Consider the following 18,672-nt stretch of genomic DNA (forward strand, 5'->3'; position numbering starts at 1 on the left):
CAGCTTTTCCAGTATCTTCAGATCATCTGCAACTGGGTTTGCCAGAGGCTGGCAAATCCCAGTAAGCAAGAGGCTGGCATTAATGATGCTAAAACTGTTTTCAGTCTGATTTTATATTCAGCTCAGGATCAGCTTCCTTTGTTTTGGCAAGAATCGATGTGTGTGTGCCTCTGTGTGTTTGTGTACATTTATGTGTGTTTACCTTGTGGTGGTTTCACTGGTGGCGGGGATTGCAAATGTGCTTGTTCATTCCTCATGGTTTCACTGTACAAGTCAAATATAATTGATTTAGAAGGAAAGAGGCTTGCCAAGAACAGTAGTAATGGCTCAGTGCTAAGTAAATTTAATGGAATATGCTTTGGCCAACAGCTGCATCTTTGAGAAGGAGCGATTCACCTTCTCTCAGAAATAATCATGAGAAGCTAAGTAAGTGCCTGAGAAGCTAGGTTGTGCACACAGAGGTTCAAAGGCCTGCAGTGCTAGCTGATAGAATCCAACAGCTATCAAAAATCATGGCCAGCTGAGCTGGTGAGTCCCAGGAGGGTGAAAGAAAAAGGAGGAGAGAAAAAAATTCCTAAGGGTGGTTTTCTGTGTAGATTGAATATACACTATTTTTTTATTATTCTGGGAAAGATAAAGTGAAATGAAAGTGACAGAGACTGACAGTTTTAGGTATTAAAATATTTAAAGAAAAAGTCATTAATATATTAGTCCAGAAAATATTATTTCATCTAGCAGAGATTAATACATTTCACAGATTCTAAGGCCAGAAAAGGCTATTGGGATCACCTAGATCAGGTTTGATACGATTCAGGTTCAGTAATAGATGCAGAGACCTGTTCTGCCAAGCAGACACGAGATTAAGGTCATTCCCAAAGTCCCCGAGGAAAGCAGAGACAGTCACAGTCTACCAACCAACTCTCCAACAGAAGTGAGCAGAGTTTGCTCGGAGACACGATGTGGTTTTATGACCGGGTCCTGCAGGAGGTCAGCTCTGAGGGATGGTCCTGACCCGGTGTGACAAGGACCAGAGGGGTCACCTCCGCCGGCAGGCAGCAGCCGTGCTTTGCCATGGACACACAGCACCTCTGTCAGCCCAGCTCTGTCCCGGATTCTGCTCTCCTGTCCGGCTCCGGGCCGCCTTTGGCACGGGAGCAGAGCCCGCGGCTGTCCCCGGCAGCCGCCGCAGCTCCGGGCCCGCTGAGCGCTCCGAGGGGCCGCGGTGGGGCTGGGCTGGCTCTGCCCTCAGCTCCGGGGCCAGCACACCCAAACCAGCCCTGCGGCCCCGGGCAGGCAGCGGGGAGCCAGTTCAGCGCTTCCAAAGGCGCTCGAGGAGGACGTGCCTCAGACGCTGCCCGCGGCAGGGATGGGCAGATAGGAGACGGGTTCTTCCCTCCCCGGTGCTCCAGCACCTCCCCATCGCGGCACAGACGCTCGGAGTATTTTTATTTCCACACCGAACTTACACTGTTCACCTCAGGCTGAAGCAGAGCATCGTTCAAATTGACTTTCTGGGTTGCTTGTTTGTTTTCTAAACCTGCCCCTGTTTTGGGAGAATAGAAAATTACTTTTAAAATAGCAGCGGCTGGGAAAGATGCCCTCATTATAAAGTGGGAAGGAAAAAAAATACAAACCCAGAAAGAATCGCTTCTATTTTCGCTACAAAAGATGTTTCAGCATATTTTTTTTCCTGCTCATAAATTCATTGCATTTACTATAACTCGTCCTCTTCTTCCAAGGGTGACAAAAGTTTTCTTTGAAAACCTTTTGTTCCATGCTGGCACACCGGGCTGCAAAACCTGGGCTGGCCCCGAGCTGAAGGTACTGCTGGAAGTTTTTCCTTCTTTTGCCTAGGGGCAACAGAGAAAGAGAAAAAGAGACCGTGAGGCCACTTCTGAGCCTTCTGTGTTTGCATCTCACCCTTGTATGAGAGCTCAGGTGACTTTGTTCTCCAGCTTCATTTGTATGCTTGTAGCCAATCCTACAGTGGATCTGAAAACCAATCATTCCTATTGATTTAATTGTAAATTTGCCATGTGGAACAACAGTCAAAAGAAAAGATTGCCTTGTAGGAATACACACACAAAAAAAAAAAAAAAACAAACCACTCAAAAAACCACCAGCACCCACCATCAAAAAAACCCCAATAGTAAAAAAGGTTGGCATATTAAAACCACTGTTGAGCATCTCCAACTGAAAATTAAAAGAGAACCTAAGTTTTGTTACTGAAGCTAAACATATTATTAGTTGTGGAGATCATTAATGTTATAATATATCTCATTTCAAATCATAACAGATGAGTGATCTCTAAATAGTTGGTTCAAATGAGATAATACTCCATAATGCTTTCCCTTACAACACAAATCCACATAAATACATATATAACAACATAAGTACAATCACTGGCTGGTAGAAAAGCTTCAAATACTATTCTAAATCCTGCAAGTGTGGCTGGTGCTCAAATTGACAGCTCAACGCTCTGTCATTTCCCACCAACAATCTCATTATGGAAGTAAACGGCTCTATCTTATTTTATCCTGTTCCATACATGATGCACTTAAAAGGACTTAAAGAATCTAGTAAATGGAAATATATGGTACAATGAACAGTTAAAAAAGTCAATTGAATTAGTCGTTGTGTGATATCTTTTCAGCATACAATGTGAACACAGATGCTGCCTTTTATAGAGGTTTATGCATACAAGGAACACGAAGTGGAACAAATGAGATTTGAATTTTATTATTCTTTTATGGCATTGCATTGCAGATAGTTTTGGTTTTTTTTTTAATTAGCTCCTATCTCAACACCTTTGGCAACTCTAAATAATTCAGAGAATCTTGTCTTTTGTTGTTTTTGCTGCTGTGATTATTTCTTCCACAGAGAAGTGGCCTTTGCAAATGGCAGGAAGCTTATCCATCACCTAGTTTAAAAATGATCCTCCTAATGCACAAAGAGCACACAAGGAGTGCAGTGTGGTCTCCTCAGAGTCCTAAATCCAAATCAGCTGCCAGCTGCACAGCAACAAATCTATCCCAAGCTCTAAGAGGTGCTAAGGTTTGTAAAATTTTGCTTCCCTTTTCCTGAGGTTTCCACTAAGCAGAAAAGTCAACAGGAGATGAGACTGATGGAGTGGGGCTCAGGGAACTGAATCCCCACCAGTCCCTCAGCTCACCCAAGGAGGAACAGGGGTGACCTGGTGCCACTGCAGCTCCATCAGCCTGTTGTGCCTCCTTGGCGTGGTGTCACACCTTTAGCAGTAAAACTCAAGCTGGATATGAAATAAGCGTGAAACCCATCATTCCCAGGACTTCAAAGCAACAGGAGGTATTTAGTGCAAAAATAAATAAACAAATGCATGTAGACAGAAGCTGATGTTTATGCTACATTGCATAGTGCAGGGAGGGGGAATAGTCCCTAAGCTCCTTTCTTGACATCACATCTCCACACAACTTCTTTGTTGAAAACTTCAGGGACACGGTGCCTTATGAGGATTCCCTCGGGCCTCCAGCCTCTCCCTCACTTCACAATGTGTGGGCAGGATACAGCTGTTCAGCTTTGCTGCGTGGTCTTCTCATCCACACTGTTCATATCATGCAAAAATTACATCCCTCAAGGCACTATGGAAATTCACATCCTAACACAGTTTCAAATGCCTATTTATTTCACAGCCTAGTGCAAATATTACGTCTGCTTCAGTATTCACTGTTTCAAATGATACCACAGCATCTCAGATTAAGTACATGGGATTTCTTTCGTACCTAAAAAGGGCAAGGAATTTCTGATTCTTTTCAGAACAACAGAAAACAATTTTTCTTTTTACTTTTATTAATTAAAGTGATGTCTGCCTCCTCCACCTCCCCCTTACTCCTACTTCCAGATTCTTTCATGGCAAATTCAAATATCAGGAAATTTCTGAATTGCATAAATGGTGATTCTGGGGGTGTAGCCCAGCTCAACAGAAAGGAGTATTCTAGGTTAAATATTGCACTATAGCCTGTTTACCTACTCCAGCTGAGTCCCCACCCGCAGGAGAAAACAAAGGGTCTCTGCTGCTGTACATCAGCAAAAAGCTGGTATTAAATGTTTGAAGACATGGGTTGGAGATGGTTCTAACTCAAGCTTTCAGCAACTACATTACTTTGCAAAAGCAGCCCATGTTTTCAGCATCCTTTTCAAGCCTGGGAAACAAGCACAGAAGGAGGCGCTCAGCTCAGGCAGTCTGGGGAACCTCTGTTCAACATCAGCCCTGGCAGGACTCCTGGTGCAGCCTAGGGTCAGTCAAACAGGGACATATTCCCAAACAAAGAGGCTCACCCACATTCACACTGAATGCAGGTCCTGAACACACTACACACTATTCTGAGAAGGGTTTGGGGTAAAAAGGGTTGTTTGCAGCCAATTCTGTACAATCTGACAATATCTTTTGCTCATGTCTACTTTGAACTCCAGAAATGTTGTTCATATATATCCTTTAGCTCAGCTGTGGAAGAAAAGGACATTTGCCAGGCTATGCAATAAGGACGTTGGTAAAAAATGTGATGGCACACCCAGGCTGCATGAAATGGTCAGCAGAGAATCCTGGCAAGGGCACTCTGTGTTAAACACCAGATTTAATTCAATCCATCAGAATAACAAAAGAAAGAGGATGAGACTGATATTTTGGCAGCAGCTGCCTCTTCAGAGACAGCAGGTGCTGCCAAAACAGGAGGCTCTCTGATCTCTTTTCCTCTGTTTTGTGATGGAGAGGGACGTTTAAATTCTACAGTTGCAATTGATCTAATGAGCCAAGGCTTCTTCCTGAAAACTGATGATTTTCTTGATCTTCTTTCTTTCTGACACTCCCTCTCCCCAGATGCTGATTCTTCCTTTGAATCACTCTGTGGCCCCTAAGCTTTATTAGATCTTGAAGGTTCTTTTCCTGTGGTTCTTTTCCTGTGGTGTGTTCATCACTGCAGGTTTTGTTTCCACTCCAGGTTTACCTTTCCTTCAGGCTCCAGCTGTAGTTCAAAGATGCTCTGCTGCTCTCTGCCATCGGCCGCTCACCTGAGCTCCCCTTTTATATCAGCTGTAGCTGCTGCCCCCGTGCTCTGTGCACAGCTGCTGTTCACCTCAGCACTCATCAAGGGGTATTGAAGGCAAAGAGAGGGCATAAAACAGTAGCTCTGGGTTAAAACCAAGGTAGGAACCTGGGCTTAATGATAATATGCCCAGAGACACAGGATTAACAGGAAAACATTAGCCAGGTCAGCTTAGGCATGTGCAAGGCATTACACTTCTCACAGGCAGAAAGACATTGCCCAGAGCTGAGGTTTGGATGTCTCTATGACTTAAATCCTTTAACACTCCTCCAGTTTAAACACCCAAGTCAGGAATTTAGGGGTACAGGAAGCAGGATGGATAGTTAGCAGTATTGCCTGCCCTGTGATTAAGCCATGGCACAGGATGATAAACCAGAGGAAACCCAAGCCCAACACCTGGGAGTAGGGCAAGCAGAGGGGGAGCTGACTTCCAGTTCCTGCTCTCTAGATTTTCTAGAGACTAGGACCAAGGCATAAGTCTTTCCTCTCCCTTATGACAGCCTTACTCACTTGCCCAGAGTTGTACTTTCCTTTGTGTGCTCTTCAAAGAGCCCCATAACAGTTTTCTACCCTCCTGCAAAGTTTCCTAGTGTCAGCATATTATGAAGAAGTGGTTTTGAATTGGCAGCTCTCTGTAGCAGAGTGGTAGGTGTGTTTTGAGAATGTTTAGCTGAACCAAGGCCTGCAGGACAGGGGATTTTGGAACTGAGAAGGCTGTGTTTTGTGACTCCTACCAAGCACAGATAGGAGGCAGGCACCATCCTCTTGGCCAAGGTGTCAGTACTTGTATTCACTTGAGTACAGCAGAAATAACCTGCAAAAGACTTTGCAGAACATTTACACTTTTTTTGAGGGTATCTTGGGTCCTAACCTGTTTAGTTAGAGATCTGCTGGTTCATTGGGTTTGACTGAGGATGACAAAAGATCTTCTTCCAGACTACACAGAATATCAGGCTTGGTACACACCTGTAAGGAGGGTGGAAAGGAGGCTGTAGGCAGATGTCTCCATGGGAATAATAAATAAAAGGTGGTGTGCTTGGAGGAGGACAGTGCTTAAAGCAAACCAAGTCAGATTTTAGATTTTAGAAAAAACTGCCTTGCCCGACAAGTCATCAGCCACTTACTAAAATCATAAGATAGGGTTTGACACAGCAGCTTCCTTGCTCCAAACCCCAGCAAGGAGAGCAGTTTGTCTGCTGGCTGAGAGCTGCTTTGGCAGTGCTGGCAGCTTCCCTTTTGGCTTCCTTTCCCTGGTGTACCCTGCCCTGCGGTTTTTGGCAGCACAAGCCGTGATTGCAAAGCAAGCAGTGGGAATGAGCTTTTAAAAGGTGGGCACATTGTAACAGCTGCGTTAGCTCTGACTATTTAAGAGAATTTATCTAAAGAGAGGGCTTTTAGTAGCAAAGGAAACAGGTACAGGTTCAGGGTACATTCAGTGAGGAGAGAACAGCAGCCTGTCCCGTATTTATCAGCTGCCATGCTGGTAACCAGCTTTGGCAGAGTGGCAGACTAAATCAGGAGTCCAGGGAACAAAAGAGGCTGATTTCTTTCTGCAGAGTTGAGCTTCTGCATTTGCAAACTGTCTTGCTAAAGACATAAAGAGAAGAGAGAGATTATGGCTGTGGTAATCTGTATAACAATTGAAGGTTTAGGGAAGATGGATTCCAGTTCACCTGGGAGAGGGCAGGCAGTTCCAGAGGGTGTGTGGAGAGCAAATACAGTGCCAGGTTTTACTGGAAGCACACAGGGCATGGAGAGGCAATGAATTGTACAGTAGTGACACCTGCTTTAGAGGGGATACCACTAGAGTATCACAGTGGCAGACTTTTAGCAGTGCTCGGGGCACATCCAGCTTTTCTAAATCCATTCAGCATAGCTCCTAACACAATTACCATAGCCACATTTTCGAGCCAATGCTACTTCAGGAACACTCTCTATATGGAGCTCTTTGGAAAATTGGTTCCTATTTTTTGGCAGTAATCGAAAGCTGAGCTGTTAGGAAAATGGGAGCTCTAAATGCTTGGATGACATTTCTCAGCTTTGCTCACAAACAGGAGAACTTGCAAGCTACAAAGGCAGTGTCATCAGCCATCTTTTAAGACTATCATCATCAGACAGACTATTTGCTCTTCCTCTTCGTCCTGATGAGAACTATAAGACAAAGTTAGCAGTAGCAGAGTGACAGACCATGACACCATTCAGGTTAATATATCCCCTGCTTAATGCACAGCTATTATGTTAACAGAAACAGCACTGATATGCATGCAGGTAGCAGTAGGTATAGGGCATGACTGTTCCTTTAAATGAAAGGATCACCAGGCAGTTATCTCCATCAGATTTTATTATGTGACATAGGATGAACAATTACATACTATGCAATAAGCTAAGTGAGGTTTTAATCGCTGCTGCATTTATGGATGGTTTATCCTGACCTTTCATAGCCTTAGAAACCAATAACTGAAGCAAAACGAAGTTTACCAGCCCCTCTCAGAAATGAGTCATGTGAGCATAATCAAATCCCAGACATTACTAAAGCCTGGATTCCTGGGCTGATGAGGAACTGAGAGATTTTCCACGTCAGATGGGGCTGAATAAGCCATGTCTTTTCTTTTTGACCGATTTTGAACAAAGGATATAGAATTTATGGTTAAGGCCAAATCATCACCTGAAGTAAATTACAGCAAATTTGCAGCTTTTATTGTCTGTATACTTCTTTCATACGACAACAGTAAGCTTTAGTGAATACAGTTATTCTAAGAAGCATGGTGCATCTAAGAATAGCTATGCAGAAATTATGCTAGATAAATGCAATACTAAAAAGAGAGAGCTCTGTCTTCGAGAGATACAAATTCTATGGAAAGATTCTGTGAGGTATAAAGATTTGTTGAACACCACATATACCCCATAGCAGAGCTTTGAACAAAACCTGCAGCCTCACCTTTTCTCTCTCCTTGTTGTACCACCATGGCTTTCAGGTAAGGCAAATGGGATGATGAGGAATGAGAAACTGTATTTAACACAGTTTTCACTTTTTTTTTTCCTTAAGTCCAACAGCTCTCATCAGGATTCTAATCCGGAATTTTCTCCATTCCAGAAAACTTGAAATAAGGGTTGTCTCCCCTTTGTAAGTCTTTTGCATGCCAGTGATTTATTGACTTCCATGCTTCTGGCAATCAAGTGATGTCTTTCAATCTTAATGCATTCAGGAGGCAAAAATTAAAAGTAAAAGACTTGAAGAATCACTACCAGGAAGCTAAATTTAATGATAATCCCTTTTTCACTGTAGCCCTGCTTGTACACACAGGAATCAAAAGCTGCCCGATTTCACTTTATTTCAGGCATGAAGGAAATAACATACTGTGCTTCTCTTTTTTTTTTTTTTTTTTTTTTCTGAAATGGAAGGCACACTTGCAAAGTCTGCCTGCAGCAAACCTTGTCTACCTGTGGTCTGCTTCAGAAGAGTGGCTTTTCAAGGCCTCTCACCGGCTGCCTCAATCCAGCCTTGGTGACAGAACTGCCTACAGCAATATTTAGCCATTTTATTTGCCACCCTCAGCTGCAAATGCAAAGGAGCAGACACGCCTCAGATAAAACTCACCACAAACATTCAGAGAAGGCAATCGCTCTGATCTGACCCACAAAAGAGAGAGAAACTGCACATATCCAATGAATTTGCAGGCATCCAGGCATTGCTCCTCACAGCTGCACAGCTGTCCTTCACACATGAAAGAAACAGGTCCGGCTACCAAACATCTCTTTCAGCTTTTCCGTCTGTACAGCTCTATTCAGGTTTCTCCAAACCACAGCCCTACACAGCAGCTGCCTGCCCCAGATCCTCAGCAGTTGTAACCCAACCTGGCTCCATGGATTTCAAATGCCTTTTCCACCCACTGGAAAACCCATCGGCAAGTTGAAAGCACTTCCCTCTCCTCCCTCCCCGCCTACCACACAAACGTACACAGACACATCCACATACATGGTGAATGGAATGAGTCCAAAATGTTTTTCTCAACTCTGGTAGCAATTTTTTTCCCCCCCAAACTAGCTTGGAAGGAAAACTTTGAAAGCTTTCCAAAGCAAATGTTCCTGGGGCAAGAGGGATGAGTGTAAAGAATAGCTAGAGCTTAGTTCGGCAAGAATTTCTAACATGGAGACCTGAGGCAAACATCCATTTCTCCTTTTCTTTCTCTCCTGCAACAAATCTATATTGTACACACCAGTGTATCCTTCTGTCAGACACTGCTCATTGCTGACAGTTCACTGAGGATGTGTCAGCTTCTGCCAGGGAAGTGGAAATGTGCTGGTCTTATGTGGTTGATAGTGACTGTCCCACAGTGAGCTGGGGAAAGATACCCATTTTCCTTAACTCCTGTGGTTTGCAGAGGAACAGCTGGGGAAAAGAAGCATCTCTCACCTGGGTGTGGAAACTGCTGGGAAAACCAGAGAGAAATGTTCCTATCTTGGAGTAGTTAGGATAAGAATGTAAAAGTGGAGAGAAGAAGAAGGTGAAGTCTTTTTGGCCCCTTTTCTATCATTCTGTTGGGCCTTGAAGCAGTTAAACCAGAGAGTTTCTGATTTTCAGAACTGTACAATGGTTGCCCTCTCAGATGGGAAAACATCATTAAAGTGGTAATGATTGCATTATAGGATGGGGAGAAAAGGGGTCAAAAGATAACAAATCCTTCTGGTTTGATTTGCTAAAGAGGAGGCAATCCCCAGTGTGGGGTTTGATGAAGTCAGGTTGGCTAGCCTTGCCTTTGCCCTGGAAATAGTGCAGCTTTCCACCAGAGGAATTGCAGTGGGCTCAGTGAGGTGAATATGCAACAGAGAGTTCAGGGTGAGACCTTGAACTTTGGTCATTTCATCATCTACTCCAAATTCAGAGCAGTGGTCTCTGAGCATGCAGTGAGTTCTGTGTGACTCCCTAACCACCACCCAGGGCACAAATAGAGTCATTTTCTGAGTTTGTACAGCTCTGGGGCCAGGACGATCCCATGTTGACACATGTAAAATATTCAACAGATGGAGTCTCTCAGTGCTTTTGCAATACAAACCACTATAAGACTATTAATGAGGCACTATCTTTTAAATTAATCTCTCCAGCATAAAGTTGGTGGTGATGGGCTATTAATACATCTCAGATAACCACATTATCTGAGCATCTTCTGGGCAAATCAAACTCATGCAAAGTTTTTCACTGATTTCATCATCCTGTTGCCTCTCTTCTTTCTGCAACATTTTAACACTTCTTGGCATATAGGCTGCTTTTCTTGCAAAAATTTTGTTGCAGTCAATTTTTTAAATTGCTTTTTCAATTGGATTAGAAAGATGCAAGTCTCATGGAGGGAAAAAAAGCTCATTTGACTAGATACAGTTGTGGCTAGTACAGTTGTGGCACTAATAATCCCCAAAGACTCTCAGATGAATCTTAAATTCATAGATAGGATTTTGATGATGTTTACTATTTAATTTCTAGATTCATAATGCTCTTCACACAATGAATAAATGCAACAATACTTGTGCAAGATGATGTCCTGTTGGAAGCCCTGGCCATCTGTGAGGCTGGCTTTATCTATGACTGATTCCTTTCCTTTGCAAGCAACCCTGGGATTTCCAGATTCACCAAGCTGTCATCTTCCTTTTAAGCATACAACAAATTTGTTATATACCATAGGCTGACTTTATTAGATTAATTAAAGAAACCTATTAATTTCCAAGTAAATGAAAAATATTTTTAATCATTGCCTGTGAGCCACTTAGCACATTAACTTGTCCCTCTGAAATCATTTACTTAAGTGTGCCCTCAGTTTGCTTAATCTATAACTGGTCAATAGTATATTAATATTACAGTCTCATTTTGGATCTAAGCATGTTTGAGCCTATTAAACTGTCACCCTGGATTTACTTGCAGGGAAAAATTATCTGCATTCAGAGATAGAGAGAGAAAAGTATTAAAGTGAATCGAGCACTAATGAAATTAATCATAATCATCGTAAGTACTTTCAACTGCTGTCACCCAGTGGGAGATGCTGCTACAGGAGAATTCTTACAGCTCTATTGTTTTTATGGCTGAGCTCTGGAGCTCTTTTTTTGTTTGTTCCAAGGAGATTGATAACCCTCCAGTGATCACTTAGAATAATTCCTTTTGTTTTTCTTTTTTTTTTTAAAACTAAGAATCAACCTTAGAGGTAACCTTGAAATACAAGGCACTGCATGAAAAGCTTGTTCTAGAGAACTACTTTAATGTAGGTCAGACCTACCATAGTTAGTGTTATAATCCATTCAAACTGTGAGACTCCATCTCTTCCTGTTTACTTTAACTGCACTGATAGTGAACCTAATGTGTATAATTTACAGGTTCAAGACAACAGGAAAGAGCAAATCAGGAGAAAAATTATATAAGTCCCTGCAGTGCAAGATACATAGATAGGTAGATAGATATTTAGATATATAGAGCCAGATCCTGAGCTGTGTAAATTAGAATAGGCACATGGTACAATAAACCAATAAAACTATGCAGCTTTATATCAGTGATGTAAGATCATCCCTTACAGCACCCCTCTTCATGCAAATATTTTATAATCCTTTAATAATACTTGAATTCAAAAATGTCTTTTTTTTTCCTTCCAATTGCTATAGTGAGAAGACATTAATCTGTATCCTGTTTAATACCATGAAACTTTTGAAGAGCTCCCCCATTTATCTTCTTTGAATTCTTTAGTTGTCTACAAACTCCAGTGTTGTATGGATTAAACTTCTGATGAAGAGGAACATGACAATGGGAAAGACAAAAAATAACAGCAGATCAAAAGAAGTTATCTCCAAAAACAAATTCAGTGCTATCCACAACTAAGTAACATTTGACATTTAAAAAATATTTGATCAGTGTTTTGGCTTACAGAACTGCTTTAGGGGCACTGTGATGTGTAAATTAAATTCAAATGAGGGTTAAATATAGTTCTCTGAGAAAGACTGCACAGGTTAAATTACCTAATTATTTGGACAAAATCTGTTCTCCTGTAATTAAATGTATACAAAAGAATGTGTCTTTTTACTAAGTACATTTGGAGATGTTTATCAGCAAACGGTAACTTCCTCTTGAAGATCATAAAGATACTGTCATCACTCAGAGCTGTGTTGGGAGAAAAGTTAGTTCATGTATTTTTCAGAGCTCAGCTGAGGTGAGACAGATCATTCCTTTATTTACTGTATGCATCCTCCAAGGCCTTTTAATACAAGCCTTGCTTTAACTTTTCCTGTAGAGTTCATACGTGTGCAGGAAGGGATACAGCCAGCCAATGTGGCAGGCAGTGCTCTGGTCATGAAAAGAGCTGATAATTCATCAAATTCATCAGATCTGCTCTGATGCCCAGGACAGGATTTCTGCCTTGCATCCAGCTCAGATCCTCTAACTCTGCAAGTGTTCCCAGGCTTTGGAAAAATGACTGCTGGAGTGAGTTACAGACCATGTGAGTAAAGGGGTGAGAGTCCGGATCACTGAGGTTTGTTTAGTCTATTTTTAAGTGTGTTGAGTGAGGGGATTTTATCATCTTTCTGTGGGAGACCCCTCCTGAGCCTAGCAGATGTCAACAGCAGGATATCTTTTGCATGATACTGGGTATGAAATTTCTCTTCACCTTATCCATTCCTCTTCAGTTTTTTGTTGTTTTTTGTTGGGTTTTTTCCTTTTTTTTTTTTTTTTTTTTTTTTTTTTTTTTTTTTTTTCTTTCATTTGTGTACACCCATCAGTATTTACACTCTTTAATATTTCTGTTTATTTCTCCAGAGCCATTGGTCAGTCCCACAAACTGTAGCTCTTTCATTCGATTTTTGGTGTCAGTCCATCTGCCTCCTTTCTGCTTTGGGAGGTCACCCTTCTGTCCCTTTTCTCCCCCCCCACCCTCCCATTTGCCAATTCTGTTCAAATCTATTGTGTGTGTCTGACAGACAGAAATTTCAGTCTTGCTTAGGGCTCAGAGCTCTATGCCATCAATTTAATACTGCAGTACAGGTACAATACTCTTGGATTGTTCAATTACTGCTCATGAACCAAAATCTCACTCTCCAAAGGGCTGGAAATTAAGTCTGCACAGTATGCCTAAGCTTTACAATGCCATTCCCTGCAGTAAAGATGTGATAAGGAATAGAGCCCTGGAAAAGAAAATAATAAGCAAGCTCATATTGCTTAAAATTCTGAATTTTCCAATATGTACCTGGAATATGCAAATTTTCTGTGGTTTCCCAGGTTGAAAGAGAAGCATAGGTCTCATGTCTGGTCCCCAGTCGTAATATCTGTCATAATTATATTAGGGAAGGAATTGCATGCTCATTAGAAAAAAACACACTTGTGCACAAATTTTTTGTCTGGGGGCCCAGAGCATCTGAACTGCATGTGAGAAGGATGTTTGGATTTGACATGTGACAAGAAGAGATTTTTCAAAGTGAGTGGGAAATTAAAGGCAGCTCAAGAAACTTTCCTACAAGTCGTTGTAAAATCCATTCTTTTCAATTCAAATTCATTCTGCAGAGCATAAGCTTACTTAAAGAAAGAGGAGAAGGAGGAAAAAAAAAAAAAAGGATTTATTGCTAATAGTCATAAAAGGAAACCATAAATCTACCAGGGCTCTGTAGTGAATCTAATAGTGAGTAAGAACAAATGCAATCAATATAAATGTATTCATTTATTCTCTCTCAGCCACAATCAATATGCATGGTATCTCAATGTTGAATAGGAAGGCACAGCTTTTGCCCCAGTGAGTTTAAAATTATTCAACAAAACTCCTGCTGAGTTTTGATTGAATAATAAGTTTGGCTCTAGCTAGAGAAAAATGTGCAGACAGGCAGGGAGCAAAACTGGGAGCCAGCATTTCTAGGAAAGGGATGGGTTTAGGAAGGCACGGGAAGAACAGAGAGGTAAGGGGTGACTTTGAGCAAGAAAGACAGAAGTGCTGCAATTATTTCTCTGGGTAGTGGAAAAGGTCCCCTTTGAAGAACAGAAGGGAAGCTGGCCCCAACCTTGGCGCAGCATATTCCCATTATTCATTTACGGTGTCATTCTTAATTGTCTCCATAGCTCCTGTCCCACAGCTACATGTGCCCAGAGGGCATGAAGCAGCACCACCAGAGCTGCCAAAGCAGAGAAGGAGGAGACACAGACCCCATGGAAATCTGGAAGTGGGCTGGCTCCCAGCCTCACACCCCAGGCAAATATCTTTTTTACAGAGGAGACACAGACGTGGCAGAGGAGGCCTCCACTTTGCTTCCCACCACTAAGGCTGCTGAGCAAGCAGCCTGTTGCATTCTCCTCTGACTTTAATTTGCAAATAGCCTCAAAGCATTGCAGAAAACAGCACGGGAATTTCTTTTAATGACGGTAACAAAGGTTGGACTGTCTGCGTAAAGACTGTACTGTAACCCCTGAACAACCAAAAAGTACACAAGGTGTCAGGTAGGAACAAAGAGGTCACCCTGAGCAGAGGAGAGATAAAAGCAGAGAGAAGCTTTCATATTCAACAAAGCCTCTGCACTGTCATTTCTGGACATTGAGCCTATCTGGGCACAATTAAAAATCCAAACAAATAAATAGGACTCTTTCATATGCTCTTGAATTTACCTGCCGGAGCAGTGGCTGTGTTCTTTAATCAGCCAAACAGGCAGCCTGAAGAGTTCAAAGAGCAATATGTATCTAGCTTCCACTGAAATTCAGGGATGTTGGCCCACAGAGCTGCTCTCTGTGTTGAAGGCCCACCCACAAGCATGCCACAGCCACAATGCTTCTCCACAGCCTCTCTGTTTCCTTGGGAGAACCTGAAAAATGCCTCTTGATGAGCTCTGCAGAACTAATCACCACACACTGCTTACTTATTCACTTTCCAGGATGGTGATATTATAGTCATTATGCTGTGTCCTGTCACGCCTTCAGTTTGTTAGATTCCTAATGAGAAGACCTAATTCCTTCCCTGACTCTTTGGGAGGCTTGGCCAGTGGTGCTGTGTAAATGAAGAAGATGGTTATTACTATGATTATGATTATGTTTCATTAGTAATAACAATGGTGTCTGGTCAGGTATGGCATAGATATGGGAAATGAAAGAAAATGCCTACTTAAAAAGAAGGTTAAAGAAACTGGTGCTTTTCATCAAATGAGAGAAGAGATTTGTACGTGAAACAGAACATGATGAGCTTTCAAAAAAATCCTTACAATGACTAACTCCAATTTAAAAATTATTTAATTTTGCTATGCATTTTAGCCCAAGGAACACTGTCTTCCTGCAAGCATGCAGGCAAGGTCATGAATTATTCTCGGAAGTGCTTGGAGGAAGGGGAGGGTGAGCACATAAATTGGGTGATTCCTGTTCCAGTGAGAACTCCACTCCCCTGAGTGAGAGGAGGGTTCAAGGAGAGAGCTCCTTTCCTGTGCTAGGGAGGCCAATGACTAAGGAAGCAAGTAAAAGACCAGGGAATTAAGGATGGTCTTTTCCTACTGCAGCCTCACAGCTTTTGGCAGTCAGTAGGTTTTTGGCTCCCTGAAGAGGCCCAGATGGCCTCTGGACACAATAGTGCTGGTGATCCCATGCAAGGATCTGCCTCGCCTTTCTGATTACTTGTAAGCTGTGTTGTACCAGTGCATCTGGGCCAGATGCAAATGTATCTCAGACAGCAGGGTACAGGAGGAAAGAGTGGTGCAAGTCCCCTGACAGGTACAGTTAGGTCCAGTTTAACTGGTGATAGTGATTCAGTTATCTCCAAACAAGTGATGCGCAGGCCACAACTACTTAAATCATGACACAAATACTTTCAAACAGGGTTTTGCTTTCAAAGCAAGAAGTGATGCTTTTCTTCAAGGACTGATTATTCCTTGCAACTCATGGACCAAGACTTAAGCCAGAAAAACCTGTTTATTCCACAGGATATTCCACCTTAGCAGGTGCAAGGGGCTCTCTGTAAAGCTCCTTTACAATAAGCAAGCTATGGAAATCAATGCTTATTAAAGATCAATATGGACACTCTCCCATTCCTTCAAATTTCCAGCACAGCAACAAGATGTGAGTCAGAGAAGTGCTGCTGTCCCACTTGAACATGGATGGAGAAACCCAGTGCAACAGCAAACATACCAAAACCACCATATATTGTATCTCTATTGTTTTTCATTCTGACATTCATTCAAAACTCTCAGTATGACCCATCTGTGGCCCCAAAATTGTCTGACTTATTTTCCAGGAAACTCATTATCTTCCTTTAGAAGATACAAACCTGCACTCAACATAAACCTAAAACCCCCACATATGATGTCCTGTACTGGAAAGTAATTTTTGCAAAAATTTGCAATGGATGATACATCTCCAACATTCTTGTTTCCTCAGAGTCTGTTCACAGGATACCTCAGGTATCTGAACAGAGAACTAGCTCTGCTTCATGTCATCTGCAAAGCCTTGGAGGAAAATCAGGGGAAGTGGAGGAATAGGAAGATAAACTTTGCAAGGAGTAGCAAGAACAGCATAGGAATTTTTTTAATTAGTCAGAAAAATTAAAACATAAAAATAACCCTGCATATAGTTTCTTCTCATTTTTACAGCTGGCTATAGCTTTAATCTTAGCAATTCAGAGCTTGTACAATGGCATCTGCACAAACAGCTGTAGCTCCCTTGTGTAAACCACACTGGATACAGCAGTGAATTTGCTTGAACTTGCTTCCACAGTCAGCATGGTCTAACAAAGGAATGGTTAATGATTTCTGCTAAATAATAGAAAGCTCCAGACACATGGCAGTGCAGGATTCTCCTTACTCTCCGTTTGTACAGGCACACACCTTAAACCTTGCACAATCTAGAATCTAATTTGGGAGAAGGGATGGTTTGGGGACTGTATGGGAGTGGTAGTGAAGAGAAACTTTTGCTTGACTGCTGTGGAGTAGACCACGTGGATTACCTTTTTGTTTATATTTACTCTTCTGCAAGTGCTTGTGTTCAAAAAGCCTTATATGCCCTGTACCAAAAGATTCCATGTAATGGGCTTGATGCACATCAACTTGAAGTGCTGGCAGGCATCCCAGTGTACTAAATTTAATAATTTGTATATAGGGTAGCACCTAATAAAAGTCCCCAAAACCCAGTAAAGTTGTATGTTACGGAATTTCTGTGTTGCCTGCATTTTTTTGGTTTTGTTTCTTCCTTGGGTTTTTTTCACTTCAGTTTTTATGGTGAGTTGTTTTTTTTTTTTCCTTTTTGTTTTAAGTGCGGAGAAAAGGTAGAACATTTCTGTACTTGATTAAGACCTGTTAGTAGAGATTTATTGCCAAGGGTTGAAATGTGTATTTGGTCTCTTAGATCACAGCAAGCAGCTTTTGAAGCTGGCTGGGGTCTGGAGAATAGTCAGGGGACACACCACACCTGCCTCCTTCAGAGGGAAGGCTGAGGGCAGAGGGGGCAGAGGGAAGGTCACTCTGTTCTGCCTGCCACACCATGCAGAAAATATTCACTGGAAATGATTACTGAATACGAAGATTTGTTATAGGCCTTACAGCTTGTATGTACCTTATTAGATAAATAAAGAAAATCAGGGTTAGAAAAAATAACGCTGCCAGACAAAATCTCATCTGTTCCATTCCTAGTGGCATTGCAAAGAAAATGAAGTGATTTAAGGGTTTATCTTGTTTAGGGCCTTTGTTTTCCCTCCTCTTTGGGTTCCCAGTAGCCCTGTTCCTGAAACCATGCTGCCAGGTCTCCCACCAGAAACAACTGTATTTTCTGTCTGATGGCATCAGTGCTTTCCCAGCAGGAGAGCAGGCTGGTGCCACCCTGCCAGGAGGGGACAACAGAGCAACTCCCTTCAGTCCCACCTGCCAGGTGAAAGGAGTCCTACACACTCTTCCCCACAGGGCAAAACCTGGCTGCTGCAGCTGGACCTGAAAGAGAAAATTATGCTTCTGGGCTTTCTATTTCCCTGATTTAATTTTCCTATTAAAACAAAAAGAGAAAGAAAAAAGATAAATGTGTTCAGTCAAAAAGGTTGGAATCAGATCATGGACTTCATACCAGAGCACAGACTTTCCAAATAGACCTCCAACTTTATTTCTATCATTATTAGGTTAAGGGCAAACTTGCAAAATTCACATTTTACTGCAGTTTTATTAATGAATGTGCAGGAAAATGGAGCTTAATTGAAAACTCTTCTAATTATATTACTTTAAATGCTGGAGCAAATATTCAAATAAACTATTTATAAGGATCTAAAAGATAAAGAGGAGATGAATAACAGCCAGTGTGATTTGTCAAGAACAAATTGTGTCCCACCAATGCAATTTCCTTCCCCCACAAGGTAATAGACCTTGCAAACATGGAAGAAGCAGTAGATGTGATGTATCTTGAGCACAGTAAGTTTTCTGACACTGTCTCACATAACATTCTGATAAATGATAGAAAAAAAAATGTGGACTAGGGGAAACCGACTAGAAAGTGAAAATCATTTTGAAGAGAATAATTATTAATGGTTCACTGTCAAAGGCTGCATCAGTTGGGTTCCACAGAGGTCTCTCTTGGCCTGATATCCCTCATTGTGGATGAACCAGAAGGGATTGTGGTGCTATTGCACATTGT

The 18,672-nt window shown here is 41.9% G+C and overlaps 1 long non-coding RNA gene across 1 annotated transcript; it reads right to left on the minus strand.

Annotated features, from left to right (window-relative positions):
* Window positions 1–1,303: 1,303 nt before the first annotated feature.
* On the minus strand, window positions 1,304–8,922 carry LOC136363219 (uncharacterized). The gene is made up of 3 exons (XR_010743933.1): window positions 8,677–8,922; window positions 1,635–1,850; window positions 1,304–1,543 (listed from the first exon to the last, which is right to left on the minus strand). It is a non-coding gene; the product is annotated as an uncharacterized lncRNA (long non-coding RNA).
* Window positions 8,923–18,672: the final 9,750 nt, after the last annotated feature.

Source organism: Sylvia atricapilla, chromosome 6 (assembly GCF_009819655.1).
Source record: "Sylvia atricapilla isolate bSylAtr1 chromosome 6, bSylAtr1.pri, whole genome shotgun sequence".
NCBI classification, from domain to species: domain Eukaryota; kingdom Metazoa; phylum Chordata; class Aves; order Passeriformes; family Sylviidae; genus Sylvia; species Sylvia atricapilla.